Here is a 16,838-nt window from a genome sequence, read left to right on the forward strand (position 1 = left end):
AACTCATGTTTCCAAAGCAGATGGAGAACAGTGGGTTGAATTGCTTATTTGCAACTCATAAAAGTCTATGGCCTGTGTTCTACACTTAAAAACAGGTATCAGTTGGTCTTCACACTAATCTCTAATAACCTTTATGAACCTTTTCAATTTGTGGTGTGTAATCTTCAGACTATAGCAGGGCTAGCCAAAATAGATCCAGAGGTACTTCATTTTCTATTTATACAATATGTTATCAAATAGGTGACTAGGCCTTCTGAAGTGGTACAGTTAAAAATAATTCTGTCACCATACATCAAAATCTGCCTGAAAATGTTCATTGGCCATGTGACATTCAAACAAGAAATGTATTTTTCATTTTAAAAAAATCTAGAAATTTATTTCATAGTAAGTGAAAGGTGTTGGTTCTCCAAGATGAGGTAAATACTGGTCATTTGAATTTTAACCTATGGCTTTCAATGATGAGACCAAATATGTCAATGAATCTGCAGATACATTATTAAGACAATTCGACAAGACAAAAGATGGGGTGGTCTTATTAGAATGGAGAAGTACTCCTGCTTTACAGAGTCAAAAGTTCTATTGGATGAGTCATTCCTTTAATACATTTTTTTTAATTTATTTAAACATCAACTTCTCCTGATTCAGATAACTATGATATATTAGGACATAATTGTTTGAATGTATGCATGTATGTGGGAAACATTTGTTTATACAAACAAGCTTCTTGCTGAGTGTTAACTTATTTTCTTTTTTGTTGCACCATAACATAAAAATCATGGTATAAATCTACATTACTTGTGATGGCAACAAATAAAACTGTAAAAGTAGCTTGAGAAGTAGAAAGTGCAGTTACTATAGTAAGTGTGGGTATCTGTTGCTCTTTCATCTGTCATGCCTATTTCTAGTTTTTTCTAAAAGTTAGTGTTTCTGATTTACTTGTATGACCAGTAAACTGCAAGAATATTTTGGTGTCAAGTCTCAGCTTAAAATCATGCTATTGTATTTTCAGAAATTGAGGCAAATGTACTTTGTTTACATATAACTGGAATATGGAGATACAACTCGTGGTTATGCCATCATTTTGTTTTTAATCTGCTTGCTTTGCATTGTTTATCTCAAGACATTCCATTTGCACAACTGAACATGTGGTTTCCTCTTTCCAGGCTTCTGTAATTCAGTCAAGAATATTCTTGTAATAAGACCAGTACTGTTTTGCCTATATTCCTCCCTAACAATATTGGACAAAGCATGTGCCTAAATTAATGGGCGTAAAAGGCTGAATCCGCATTACCTAGAAATCATTAATAAATTATTTCAGTAAATATTTGCATCACTACTGCAACTGCTAAATAATTGTTCAACCGTATATAAACCTCCAGTCCCTTAGATCATCTGACAAATTAATACTCAATGTAGCTAAAATCTCACAGTTACCATGGAGACTCTTTATACTCAAACAAAATAACCAAAACCTGGACCTCTCTTCCCCAGGATATATTTATTAATCATGATCCTCACAATTTCAAACAACTACTTAAAGAATCTTACACTAAACAATGGCTACGTTCCTTCACAACTCCTGGCTAATCAAATTCATTCTTCTCTCTCCTCTACTCAACTCTCAATACTCTCTTCTCTTGTCTACGCTTAATACTCTACCTTGCATCTTCTTCCATAAACTGTCTCCCCTATTACACATTAGTGTGCTTACTCTCTCCTGTGAGATCATAGGTTTTAGTTCTACCTTGTGATGTATAAAAAAGTGTGTATTATACATATTGCATATATGTTCTCATGATTTTAATATTGAATATTGTGAAATTGCTCAGATGTATCTTTAATGAAATAACTCTGTAAGTAATACTGTAGTGTATTTCTCATTCTCTCGCTATGTTTAATTATGTGCATGTACTTTTGGAGGTTTTCTCCCCGGGTGTCTGCTGAAAATGGGCTTCCAGCCTAGTCACACACTACTGGGTATCAAATGTAAATACATGAAATAAATAAATTACATAGCTCAACGTATTTAAGCCAGTCAAGTGATATGTAGAAGAATATTAAAGGCATGCAGAGTGTTACAATTATTTTCCAATTTGCATTTCTAAATTCTGCAAGTTGTATCTGCTATTGTGCACTGTTATATGAAAAGGCACTGTATGGTTGTTTAACTGTTAAAGAAGGTTATGGAAGATGGTAGTGAATGGCTGAAAGTATGTTTAATTGTCAAGAGGAAACCTTCAATGAGTTTCTGTTAAACTGGGATTTACCAAAATGCAATTTTGATCTACTAGGATATGTCAAGTCAGTGTATACCTTGAAGGGTGTCATCTGACTTCACTGCTGGTTAATTCTATTTGGCCATGACAAATGAGGGTACAATACTTAAAGAAGCACTTCCCTATTTAACTCTTCCTAATGCACAAACTAAAAAGGCCAGTACATTCAATAATTAATATGAGCATGTACATATGAGTATGTTTCCTTGAACACAATATGCAGTCATTAGTTTCTAGAAGTTATTTGTAAGTCATGAACTGCATTTAAATGATGACACTTTTTGCTTAACAAAATAATTATATTCCATAATTTTCAATTGTTGAAATCAACTTTCTTTTTCATAGATTTGTCTTATATAAGATTCTTCTACTCTATTGCTTTTTAAATTACATATGTTGTCAATAAATTAGATGACACTAGTTAAAAATATTATTAGTAACATCACATTTTCTGAAATTAAAGTGATAAAAACCCATCAGAAAAAAATAAAACTACAGAGTAGAAAGGAAATACAGAGACTGTAGACATAACCTTCATACTAAAATAATATGTCAACCAAAACACTGTATTAATATATCTGAGCACGCATGTATGCATGTACATTATGTATGTATATCTACCTATTTTCTTATGCTATTCTACAAACCTATGCATGTATAAGTGCATGACTGCATCTCTGTTTTCCAGAAAAGAGAATCATTTTCCTGATATTGTCAATACCTTTATACTTCATTTGTGAAATTGTATTAGACAAATTGCAAAACAGGTTATCATTGTAGAATGTATATTGCAGATATTATTTTAAACAACTCCCCAATGTGTTGTAGCAATATAACTCCTCTGCAACATCTTAATATCTTAGATTACTCTTCTAGTCTTTTTTGTGGGTCAAAATTATCTTATACCTGACGATGCTGTTTTCTAGTCTAGAACTTTATTCATGGCAACTTTGACAGAAGTCTTTCACATAAATCTGTCAATATGTGAAATGTTATTAATGCTACCATTATTACAATGCTGTTTTAACTGAAACTAACACTTTTGTCAGGACACAATAAGATAGTTTAGGAACATTTCCTAATATTCAGAAAGAATCCCACCATGGGTATTAAAAGCTGTGTCCAAAAGGGACTGTTTCCATGATCACAGGAAATGCAATTCAGGGAGATGTTAACCACAATGACAAAATACCTTATTGCTAGAGAACTTGGATGCCCCCGAATTTTGTGATGCTACCTTTTGTGGTAGTCAATGTCCTGTGGTATTAAACTCTGGTGTTCCATTCATTACATTGGCACAGGCATCCCGTCATTCTTTCTCCCACACACATGCACGTATTCAGGGACACACACACACACACACACACACACACACACACACACACACACACACACACACACACACATACACACACACACACACACACACACTCTCACACACACACACACACACACACACACACACACACACACACACACACACACACACACACACACACACACTCTCTCCCCCTACACACACACACACACACTCTCTCCCCTACACACACACACACACACACACACACACACACACACACACACACACACACACACACACACATACACTCTCTCTCTCACACACACACACACACACACTCTCTCACACACACACACACACACACACACACACACACACACACACACACACACACACACACACACACACACACACACACACACACACACACACACTCTCTCACACACACACACACACACACACACACACACACACACACACACACTCTCTCTCCCCCTACACACACACACACACTCTCTCACACACACACACACACACACACACACACACACACACACACACACACACACACACACACACACACACTCTCTCTCTCACACTACACACACACACACACACACTCTCTCTCACACACACACACACACACACACACACACACACACACACACACACATGCACTCACACCTCCATACCTCTTGTCTGTACTTTAGTTTATAACTATCCTTGATGTATCATCTATCCCCACCCCATCCCCAGCCCTCAGAATTCCCCAGATGATTACAGTCAGTCATTAATGCTAGACAGTCTTCTTATTGCTTAGAAGGTGTATCCCAATGCTACATATGTTGTTTTATTCATTTTTTAAATGACTCTGAATAATAGTTACAAAATCTTCTTGCAGTCATTTAGTGCTCATCCTGGCTTTGTCTAGATATCTTGAAAATAGCCTTTGAAAGATATGGCATTCCCCCCAACGGACATACACCCACCCCTCTTAGCTGTCCCTAATTTTACAGAATGACCCTGATCTTACTTTTTACCTGCCCAGCCCCTCATATTTGATAGACAACTACAGTCAGTCCATAAAACGGAGAATAGAGTTTCATGCTTCTTACTATTTAGAAAAATAGACCAAAGTAAGTGAGCTGCTTTGTAATACAGATGATGAAAGTGCTGCTAATGAGATACCTCCTGAGCCAAGGGTACAGGGTTTGAAATGTTTTCCACCATTGCTCTTTTATTCCTTTATTTATTTAAATATTTCTTTATTTATTTATTCATTATTTTAAGTTACAATAATATTTAAAGAATGTGCCTGCTGTCTACAGTTTGTGTAGAACACTAAAGCAATACCTACCTAAAGAGTTGCTTTGTGTGCATGCTTCAATTCTCTTCCTAATTTTTTTAAATGAGCTATGGTAATATTTAATGAGTGACCCAGGTGTTTAGTGCTACCCCGCAATACATTGTATGTCTTTGCTGCTGCAACCCTTGTTGTTCTATTAACTGTTTAATATAATACTTCAAATCCCTGTTGTCTCATTTTTCCCCCTGCCCAGATATATTTCTTCCTATTTTTCTATTACATTTTTAATTGACAGTAATGTAATACCTAAATTAATGTAATATTTAAAGAGTATCCCTGGTGTCTAGGCCTCTCCCCTGCCCATATGACTTTTATGCTGTATAACACTTGTTCTATTAAATGTTTAATTGACATTAGATCAATAACAATGTCAATAGTATGTAATAACCCCCCAATATTACATTTCTAGGGAGGAGCACATGGATAATTTGCAGTGGTCACCCCATCTGGAATGGCTCATTAGCACATAGTTCGCTGAGGAGACAGACCACCGCAGTGATCAAGATAGGATAGTCTCTGAATCAGAAAGAAATGCTGCCAGATGTAGCAGACAGAGGTTGGGCTTATTGCCAATGGTGGCCCATTCTGAATGCAGCCCATTATCTACCCCACATTTGATTATTATATTTATGTATTAGACTCAATTGTTCAGCCAAGAAAACTAGCAGATTATGTCATATCTCTCAGCTGCCCAGATTTTCACAGAATGTACAGATTTTTGCTCGTATTTTTGGTGTAGTCCTCATAAAATGTGTGATTTTCTGACAAATCACTGTGATGATCTGAGGACTGAAATCACTAAATAATGATATACCTTTCAATTTCAGACTTAAATCCTTCAGAAAATGTATGCTAGCACAAGCCCTGTTACTCCAGTAACTTTATAAATTTCTAAGTATAATATTTAAAATCTGTCCCTATTTTTGGGCCTTTGCCGCCCATTTTGTTAGGCTTTGAACAGATTTCTGGCACTAAGAGGGTGAGAGGTATGACTATGATCAATTCTAGAAGTCCTTTGTATAACTTATTCTTTGTAAATAACACAGGCTGGGAGTCAGAAAAAATAATGCAGTGCATTCCTGACCTGTTCAAATGTTATGTTCAATTACCCTTTAAATATATTCATTGCAATTAAGGGACACTCTTTAGCAAGTGGAGGGCAACAGGATACTATTGTATGTTGCCTTGACAAAGCACAGGTGCAAAAGTTGACTCCATAAACTGAAGCTTGGCTTGGATCTGAAAGATGAAACTCTAATAGTGTAGAAATTCAGGGATGAAATAACACTTAGCCGTTGTTTCCTAAGTTAGCACTTTCTAAGAACACAACAACATCATAGAGTGAGGGTAAAGAAAATGTAAACAGAGGAGTTGTACTCTGTAGTTTGGATACACTTATGTAAAAATGCATGTTATCAAAACATGGCACATTTTCATGAAGCGGCAAACATGTAGAAATGAAGCACACAATCCTGCACTGTTAATGGCTTCTCTTACCTGGAGCTGTTCTAAGTTGTTGAACTCAAAGTCTGTGAATGGCTACTGGATGACTCAAACTCATCAAAAGACACATGTAAGAAAAGTGGGGGGAACTCACTTTATATATTCCTTTTTACAGAGGGATAAGCCACCCTTTACCCTCATATGAGAAATTTTGCCTGCACATATCCCTTACATGTATTTACTAACTCCATGGTAAGTTAACATCTAAGAAACAAGAAAACACTTGACAAGGATGAAACATAGGTTGCACACCTTTGATCTAACAGTAGAGCCAATATATATTGAAATCCACTCTTGAAGTTGATGTTTCAACAAGCCTGACCGATCCTGTAGTTTTCCATGGAATCTGAGCTTTTTGATTTCTAGATTTTCCATTGTGAGCTAAATAACCCAACACTCCTTATGCTTTGCAACAAGTAATAACAGATTTAGAAGAGAGGAATATTTATGCTTGATTGCACAGTCACATTGCTACATGTTTTGTTTTGCTACAAACCCAAGCTGCACAAAAGAGGCTGTTGTGCTCATGAGGTTTCCACTGAACTCAAACAGCAATGTACATAAATATACGTGAATGGTTATGCATGGATATGGGTGCACTATGATCAGGAGATGCAGTAGCAATACATGTAATGAATGGTAATCTTACATCTCATATAGCTGGATACGTACATCTTTGCTTATTGTACACCAACTGTCTGCAGGGCATGAGCAGCATTCCACTGTCAATAACTTCAAAAGGTGCAAGCCATCATTTTGGTGCATACTGCATGTTTCACACACACTTTTCCCATTTTACTTTGTGGTTAATATGCAAGGAGCTGCTCATTGGAAGTCTATCCTCACCAAAGTAACCATTTACTCAACAATATTCAATTGCATTTCATCTCTTTGCCACTTAAAGTCCATTCCATATGTTCTTTATGCTTCACAGTGATAATCTGTCCAGACATACAAATGAATTGCATGACCTAATACGAATACAATATTCCCAGTCAACCTTACGTCTTTGATTATGAGTCTTGTAAGAAATGAGTATAAATGCTATCACTGCTCCCATGTGCATGCATATGTGTGTGTATGTGTGTGTGTGTATGTGTGTGTGTGTGTGTGCGTGTGTGTGCGTGTGTGTGTGTGTGTGTGTGTGTGTGTGTGTGTGTGTGTGTGTGTGTGAGTGAGATACTATTAAATGCTGTTTGGGAAGATATATATGCATTAATTATAAAACAATACTAGACAAGCACAGCATATTATGACTGTTATCAGATCACTGACTTCATGTTTTAACAGCTCTGCTTTTATAGTATTTACTAATATACAAACAGTAGTTAACTAAGATCTAGTTTAATCCATGTACATAAGAAATGCCCTCAGTAAATAATTTGTCAAAAACTTTTTGTCAGTTTTGCTTTAGTTATTTAAAATTGCAGAGCAGTTTTTTCAACATTCACAAAAATGCATTTAGCTAAGGATTGATCTGCATACCCTAAAAGTAATTATACAATAATGACGAAGATAGTTCCATCAGAAAATTGTTTCCATGTACACATGGACATATGGTATCAAATAAATGTGTATTATATATGTAAACATTTGCAAAATCTCTTTAAAGACTGTCAGATAACGTATTCATTTTTATTTCCTTTAGGCTGACATCTGTTTGATTTTGAATAAAACTAGAATAATCATTTCATGTAGCATTTACAATTCAGTGAAGGTTTCCCAGTTGAAAAACTTTGCATTTATCTTGACAGCTAGCTTCTTTCTTTAACCTTCAGATAATTTCCTGTAAGTTAGAAGTGGTATTGCTTAAATTAAGATGATTAAGAAAAGGCAGAAAAAACAAAGCATATAATAATAATAATATGGCTCTAAATCATTATCTGTGGAACATGAAAACAAGAATTGAAAGCCTCTTGCTTTAAGCAATGCTGTTTAACAGAAACCATCAAGGGACTTCAGCCACCAAAGTGACATGCAGGAAGGATTAAAAAAATTGCAATGCTGTTCTCTCAAAACCATTAGCAATGTGGTATTGAAAGACAAAAACAAAAACCTGTTTGGTCAGTTAAGATATCATATTGTTCTGATGATAGGAGTGATAACATCAAATATTTGCATCTTGCTGTAAAAAAATCTCAGATTAGAGAGAATACTGCCAAATCTAGATATTCTGCATGAAATACCTGCATATTTATGTTAATAATATGTAGAACTTTATGCTACTGTTAATGATCACTCTGGACAAATTGACTAGGGAGAGCCAAACAAGCCACAGTAGAAAATACCCCACATTCATTTTACCAGTTAGAAAATCAAAAATCTTAATGCAGAACAAGATTGCCATGGATTGGCATAGACTCAATCCTGGCAATAAAGCTGGATCTTTGGACTTGGAATACCAGTTCACTGCAACAAAAACTGGATTTTAACTGCAGTAAAACAGAGCTGCAAAAGAAACTGTAGCACTGTCTGCCAAGAAAACACAATCTTTTTGTATGCTAAAATAATTTAATAGATACAAAGCTTTCGGATAAAATCCTTTCATCAGTGTTAATACAACTTGTAAAAATTCAAAGTCCCATTAAATAAGAGATTCAAAAAAATCCCAAGACACAGCCCAACCAATATCCATACAAAGAAAATAAATAAATTAAACATTTAAAACCACAGTGAATCCAAAAAGTGACACTTCCTCTGAGGCAGAGTTGTTTACGCTTCAACACAGGTTTAATACTCACATTAGCATTTAATTCAGGCAGCTTATCTTCCTGTAATCTAACAAGCCATTCATACTCAGTTAATTCTAATTTGTTATTCATGTCTCTACCTCTCTGGTTTCTATGCAATGTTTCATTGACTCTGAAAGTAAGCATATGCCCTGAACCTTTATCCACTATATGCTTCACCAAAGCATTAGTCATAATTTATCTCCTTATTTCAGACTGATGCTCAATAACACATTCCCTTAGTTTTCTTACTGATTTTCCTACATAAAGACATGAGCATTTCTTTACAAGTAGCTAAAAGTGTTGCATGTAGCAAAACACTTAAAATTATACTGCTTTTCGTCACTGGATAAACAAATATATTTTCCACATAGATGACATCACAGCATGAGCAATTATAACAGGGATACATTCTAGATCTTCTGCTTTAACTATTGTTACCAACACATTTTACATCTTTACAGCTTAACCGAATTTTTATACTTGAACAGTTTCTATATGCATAACTGTGTCTATCCCCCACAATTTGTTCTAATACTGCTAAAGCTTTCAGTACATTCCAATTATTAAATATTACATTCTTAATGTCCACAATTGCTTCAATACCATATTAGTTGGGTATCACAGTAAATAAGGAATTTATATCAAGGGTAACAAACTTAAAATTAGTACCATTTCTCATTTCATACCATTCATAGAGCTTCATAAGACAATCTCTAGTATCCATGATATAACTTTTACATGAACCAAATATCCACTCAATTTTTTTTGTAAATAGATCGAAATTGGTTCTGTTATTCAGCCTCTGCTGGAAACAATCAGCCTCATCGATGGATGTGACAAGCATTTGTGGCTTTTTCGCAAACCATATAATTTTGAAATGACAGGACAAAATACATTAAAATAATTTAAAAAGTTCAATTGTTATATCATTCATCAGCTGCAAATCATATATAGACATATTAATATTGTTTATACATTTAGAGGCATCCATCATACAAATTTCCTTGAAAGTATTCTCATCAGACAAAAACTCATTTATATATTGAATGTAATCTAGGTGATTCATAAGCCCTATTGCTCAACCTTTATCATCTTGTTTTACAACAATATCAGGATTTTGTTCTAGTCTCAACAATGCTTCATACTCATTTTTATATAAATTGTACATTTTTTGTTTACTTTTCTGTTTATATATATATTATGAAGCTGCTGTTAGCAAACATCATGAAATGCTGTTATAACAGGATTACTAAGTGATGTGGATGTACTTGACTTCCTACACATCTCAGACTCTCCTGACACAGATTTCCTAAAAATTAATTTCAAGTTTAGGTCTCTGACAAATAACATCAAGTCAGTAAGTGCCTCAACATTAGTGTCTGTATTTGATGAAATAAATTTAATTCCCTTTTAAAGCAATGAAATATCAAACAATGCAAGTTCAAGGCTATATAGGTTAAGTACCTAGTGGTCACTCAGTGTGCATGGTGGTTCAATTGGCTTTAAGTCTGTGTCCGGTGTAACCTCTTCTTCCTCCTCCTCTTCTTTGTGGACTTCTTCTGTACACATTGGGAGTCTGAACTATTTTCTCTGGTAAATTCAGTTTTATAACCGGTGGTACCCTGGAAAAATCCTCAAGCAAAGCTGCACCCTCAGTCACCACAGAAGCATACGTGGAAGTGAGAACAGAGGCAGATATAGCATTATAATTGGCAAAAGATGATGCAGTAGAAACAGGGACATTACCCTGCTGTTGCATTAAACTATGATTATCATCAGAGCTAACTACTACTGGTAAAGTAATAGTATCCAGCTTGTACATTCAGCCACACTGCATGCTTCTTTCAGAAACTGGCTTATTAATTTTAGGTTCCTTTGGCCAAGAAAAAAATATTACCAGATTAAAATTCCTTAATATCTGTCATTAATTTCCATTTCTTCACAGCTTCTAGGTGATTATCTTAGATAAATAATCTGTCTAACATTTGATTATAAGCCACAGTATGCTCTTTAAATGAGGGCATGACTGAAATCTCACTCTCAGTCTTGACAATCTACTCTTGCAATTCAGTCTCAGTTTTATTACTAAATTGATTCATTAATGTCATATAATCAAAACTCAACTTCATATTAAGCTACTGCCATTTCTTTAGGAGCACAGGGTATGCATTTCCATATGATGATGTTTTCAAAATTGTTAGCCCTCTAGGACTAACGTCAAGTTCAATGTATGCTGTGAAGCTAAACTGCTGCCATTGAAGCCTTTTAAAAGATTGTACCTTAAATTCTAAAATGCCAAAATAAGTCAAACAATTATCCTTAGGGACAATGGCTTCACTGCCAGTAGCAAAATTATTCATCTGGCTCAACAGAGGATTGTTCCATAACATTAGTAGTTCATTCAATGTTCGATTCACAACCAAACAGTTTTTGTCCAGATGTGTATCATTCATGGGCTCTGTCCATAATATTATGCACTATAACAGTGTTGTCTCAGTGAGATAGAGAATTTCAAAAATGATAGCGGATAGGCTCCAATCAGTTTATTTATTTTTATTTAAATATTTGATATTTGTTAACCAGGTTAGTCCAACTGAGCCAGAAGCCCATTTTCAGTGGAGACCTGAAGAGAAAACCTCCAATGGTAATTACATACACAAATTTTACAGTAAAATAGAAACATATATTCTGAGTTTTACATAGTAGTTATAGTGAAATAGTACATATGGGGAAATACAACCCAAGAAAGGATTGAGCACAAAAAAAAATATAGTTTCAAAATTTGCAAATTGAGAGAAAGTGCCATCTTTGACTGTGTGCAATATATATTAACAACTGAGTGTAGGTCAGCTCAAGTTCCAGGTAGTGGGAGTTGAAGAAGACTTGTTTGTGTCTTTCGGCTTTTCCCGGTTAGGGGTCGCCACAGCGGAACTCCGGTCCGCTAATGATTGGCAGTAGAGTTTTACGTGCTGGCTTGCCGGGCCTAACGCACAACCTTCAACAAAGGAACGCTCATTCATGCATGTTGCCACACAGAAGATGCTCAAAGTGAGAATCGAACAGGCAACGTCTAACTGTGAGGCGACAATGCAACCGCAGCACCACCACCGAAGAAGACTAACCCCCGAATTTACTAAACTTCCGTGCAGGACTAGCTTAGTCCTGCACAGAAGTGACCGTTTAGGAGCAGGACAGCAGCATGCCATGCATATTAATAAGGCACGATGCCCGAGCTCCTAGGGAGCATGTAAGAGTGCATGGGGTGTGTCTGAGAGCAGAGCTCTCAGAATAAACACGCCCCTGCAATGTAGAACAGTAGAAAGGGGTATGCAATGAGTGAGACCACTCACAGGTGTCCACATATCCCCACCAACAGCCCCCCTTGTGTATAACAGCAACAGAATGTAGTAATAAAATGAAGAAACCCTAATTTTTTTATATAAAAATCTGATTGAAGCTAACCGTAGGTGCGCGGGTGTGCCCATTGCTTATCTATGGTTAAAGCAGCTTAAAAGGCTGAAGAGGATAACAAGGAAGATGTATGCAAATGAAGTAACACAGCAATAGTATAGTGGGCAGAACATTCGCCTAACAAGCAGGCATTCCAGGTTCGAGTCCCACTGCAGCACATTCTATTTTACATGGCAAAGCATGTTTTGACCAATATTTTTTGTTGCATATCCAATAAATAACATATATTTATGAACTGGAGTACTGCAGTAAATGCACATGTGAGGTGTCAGTATCATAATGAATAAGGCACTAGTAAGCAGGTCTAAGCACAAATTAGCAGTAGTAAGCATAATTAAGCACTAGTTAGTGGGCGTAAGCCCATTTGTGTAGTGGTAAGCAATGCCTAGACTGGCTAAGCAATTCCAAAGCTAACTCTCTGTAAGCAGATGTAAAGGCAGGTTAGCAGTGCTTATCGTCACACAAACCCACTTACAACTGCCTTAATCACTCTGTATCCAACGGCCCTTGTTCTTCCCACCAACAAAATAAACAGCCATGCAGGTCTCGAATCCAGGACCCTATACACGATAGTCCCAGTAGTTATCCACCAAGCCATCACAGAAGTACAGAAGAATGAGGTAGTAGTAAACATGTCCCCAACATAGTATAACCAAACTGAACCTGTGAAAGGCATCAGTATACAGTCATATGTGCCATAACCCACTAAATAACATAAATATGTGAACTGGAGTATAGCAGTAAGCCCAGAAGTGAGGTGTAATTGTAATAGAGTGTTGAAGTCCCAATAAAACACAAGAACCTCACAGAGTGTACGTGCACATTAATCAGGGATACCAGGCATACATATAAGGTGTAATGAATAATAACACAATGCCAAAAAGGCATTATAATCAAGGTCTAATGTAAGCAATGCTAAGCATTGCACAGGCTAGCTTAGGAGGTGTGTGCAATGTGTAGTCCAGTTAAATCTTTGTGCCTAGTGGTATACCCCTTTAAACAATGCCAACCTTAGGTAAGCAGGTTTGCCCATAGTTTAGCCTTTTCAAAACTGGCCAATCAAAGAAAAGGGCGGGAAACCAGCCCTACTTAAACCTAAGAGGCGGGAATACATCTTATAACTGGTTGTAGCTTCCCCTTGCAGGCACTATGGCAGTAAGGGGAGAAGGAGTGCGCTTCCAGGTGCAGAGCTGGTGCATCTAGGAGTCCAAGGTCATCGCAGGACTCCTAGTTAAAGACCATGCATAGAGACTGCTGCAGAGCCAGTACCAGGGCTCCCAATATAAGGTGGAGGCCTGGGACTGTCTTGGCCGCGACCTCACCAGTGCCACTGGTATACCCAGAACTGGTGTGCAGGTCAGGCACAACTATGCTGACCTGAAGTGGTGGAAGGGGGACCTTTTGGAGGAGTGGCTCCAAGAGGCTAGAGCATCAGGGGATGTTCCAGACATGTGTAAGTATCACCCCAGTATGTGTGTAATAACTGCCAGCTCAGGTATATCATGGATAGGTACGGCTAAATATTCCTTTTATGGTCCCTACAGCTGCAATGGAGTGGGCTATGAACCAGGAGGCCCACATCTGCCGCCTGGTACTGTTGTGACACAAGGCAGGTCAGTAATACTCATGCTTTTACTGTCATAGGAAATAAAAATAAAAGTAGTAGTAAATTAATTGGTAGTATAAAACCTGTATTGTTCAAGGCAAGTACTGCATACACTACAGAATATGGCAAGAAGAGTCTCATATTGTTTGTATGGCAATAAAAGTGTAATATCCTGACAAAATAAGTCTAACTGCTGGACTGCATGTCTATATTCTGGCATCATATGGTAATGTAGATTTGCAATCATGTAATAGTACTGTAGTATTAAGCACTGTTACCCACACCATGCACCATAAATTGAATGTGTAGGAATGCCTGTATATGACAGGTGAAATCCCCAGAGGCCATTTGGTACAACTGAGAGACACATAGACAGTAAACAGGGAAAATGCAGAAAACAAAAAATGAATAGCACATGCAACTGAGATGTGAACTGTTGTTTTTTTAGCACACACAGCCACGGTTCGAATCCTGCCAGTGGTAGTAGTCTGCATACAGAATCATACCCAACAACTGTACAGATATGTCCAGAATGTATATTAATGTGGCCCATATCTATTGCCTATCAACCTGTCCTCACTGGGAAATCAGTGGGATTATCCCAGACATATAGGCAGCAAACAGGAAATACAACTGATTGACACACATCTATGACAACAAACCTGGCACACTAGCAACTCCCCAATACTTTATGTGACTAAGAAGCCACATATGTCCCATTTACACACCAACTTGTTAAGCTGTGGTCAGAGTGTGTACACTAACAGAAAGAGATGTATGTGCATAATAGTAATGTGGAATCTGGTACTGTGTAGGAACATTCAGGTAAAGCTAATAAACATTCCTCCCACAGGTCTGTCAGATATCAACACTGTGTCCAGAAATACAAGAACGATATGCAGTTGCTCTGAATAATGAGGTATTACACATCACTGTCACCCACACTGTCCCACAACATATAACTGTTTAGGAAATATGTATAAGAGTGTTGTTTTACAAGGTCAGAATGCATAAGCACAGGGGATTAATAAGACAGAAAGCAGATTGTTGATATACAGCAATATCAATATAGCAGACACAACTGTGATGAACAGTCCAATCCTGGGAGTGGAATTAGACTGCATATAGATTCATACCCCACTACTGTACACATGAGGCCAGGATGCTCAGTATATGTGCCCATATCTGCTGCCTGTCCCCTTGTCCCCTTAGTAAGTCTGTGGGATGATCCCAGATGTGTAGCCAGCGAACAAGGAATACAAGTGATACTCAACCATCATGAGAAAACACCTGTCACTGTAGCTGCCCCTGAAACTGTTAGGAGAGTAATATTTCAAGTATGTCCTATCTACACTCCCATGTTGTCAAGCTGTGACCAGTGTGTGTAAAGTAACAGAGTGAGATGTAGCTGCATAATACTAATGTGTAATCTGGAACCTTGTGTGGCAACAGTCAAGTAGTACTAACAAACATTGTTCCCACAGGTACATTGGATACGAACACTGTGCTGAGAAATACAGACCAATATAACCTGTACCGGTATTGTCCACTCTGGTATTGTAGGGGATTGTGAGTGTTGCAGTTTTTCTGAATAATAAAGTATCACTGGTCACTGTTGCCCACACTGTGCTACATAATATAACTGTGTAGGAATGCATGTATATGTGTGTGTCAGGTCACTAAAGGTGGAAGAGGGCAATATTCTAGATATGTCTAGGCACACCAGCATGTGGTCAACACATGACCAGAGTCTGTGCAGAAAGAGTTGGATAGCATAGTGCAAAACATCAACTTGGAATCCGGGCGTATGTGTACAAACAGTTAGTCAGTGTTAAACATTCCCTCCACGGGTATACCAAGTAAGAGGTGTATACTGCAGGTAAAATCAGTTCATGTGTAATGATGTCAACAGCCATATCAGTGTCCAATATAAGTCTATAGGGTAGTGTAGTAAAACTTGTAAGATACAGATAACAGCACTGACTAGGAAAGTAATGTGGAGTACAGGAATATACTACTTGTTAACTGACATCTTTCTCTCCCCCCACCTTATCTCCAACAATAATCAACATAACTACCCCATCTGGTATGTACTGACTCTGATAATGTTCAGTTGTTTGATAAATATTTTAATGATTCCCATGCATGTGCCATATTGAATTATTCCAACATTGTTGGCATGGTGCCATCAATGTACTGCATGCGCTTCTTATTACAACTGTGGTCCCATATATGCATGTGTTTTGTTTGCTATGCAACTGTTCCATATCTGGTGTCTGGGTTAATGGGAATATCTATGCATGCTGTTATACCTAACCCTGGAATGTGCTGACTATTACTAACCCATATATGATGATAAACTCTAAACACTATAACACGCTTAGGAAGGCCGGTCCCAGCGGACACACCTGTCCCACCTCAGCTGGCCGAGGCATCAGGCAGCAGCATGTCTGGTGCCCAACCCCAGACCTCCCTGTCCGTTGGTCCTGCACCACCTTCGGGTGGAACTGCCTCAGAGGATGGGGCTTGCCCACCCCAGGAGTGGGCGTGGACGGGCACCCATCACACATCACCGGGTCGAGGT

The sequence above is a fragment of the Protopterus annectens genome, chromosome 2.part0 (assembly GCF_019279795.1).
Source record: "Protopterus annectens isolate FY-2018-M chromosome 2.part0, PAN1.0, whole genome shotgun sequence".
Lineage (NCBI taxonomy): Eukaryota > Metazoa > Chordata > Ceratodontiformes > Protopteridae > Protopterus > Protopterus annectens.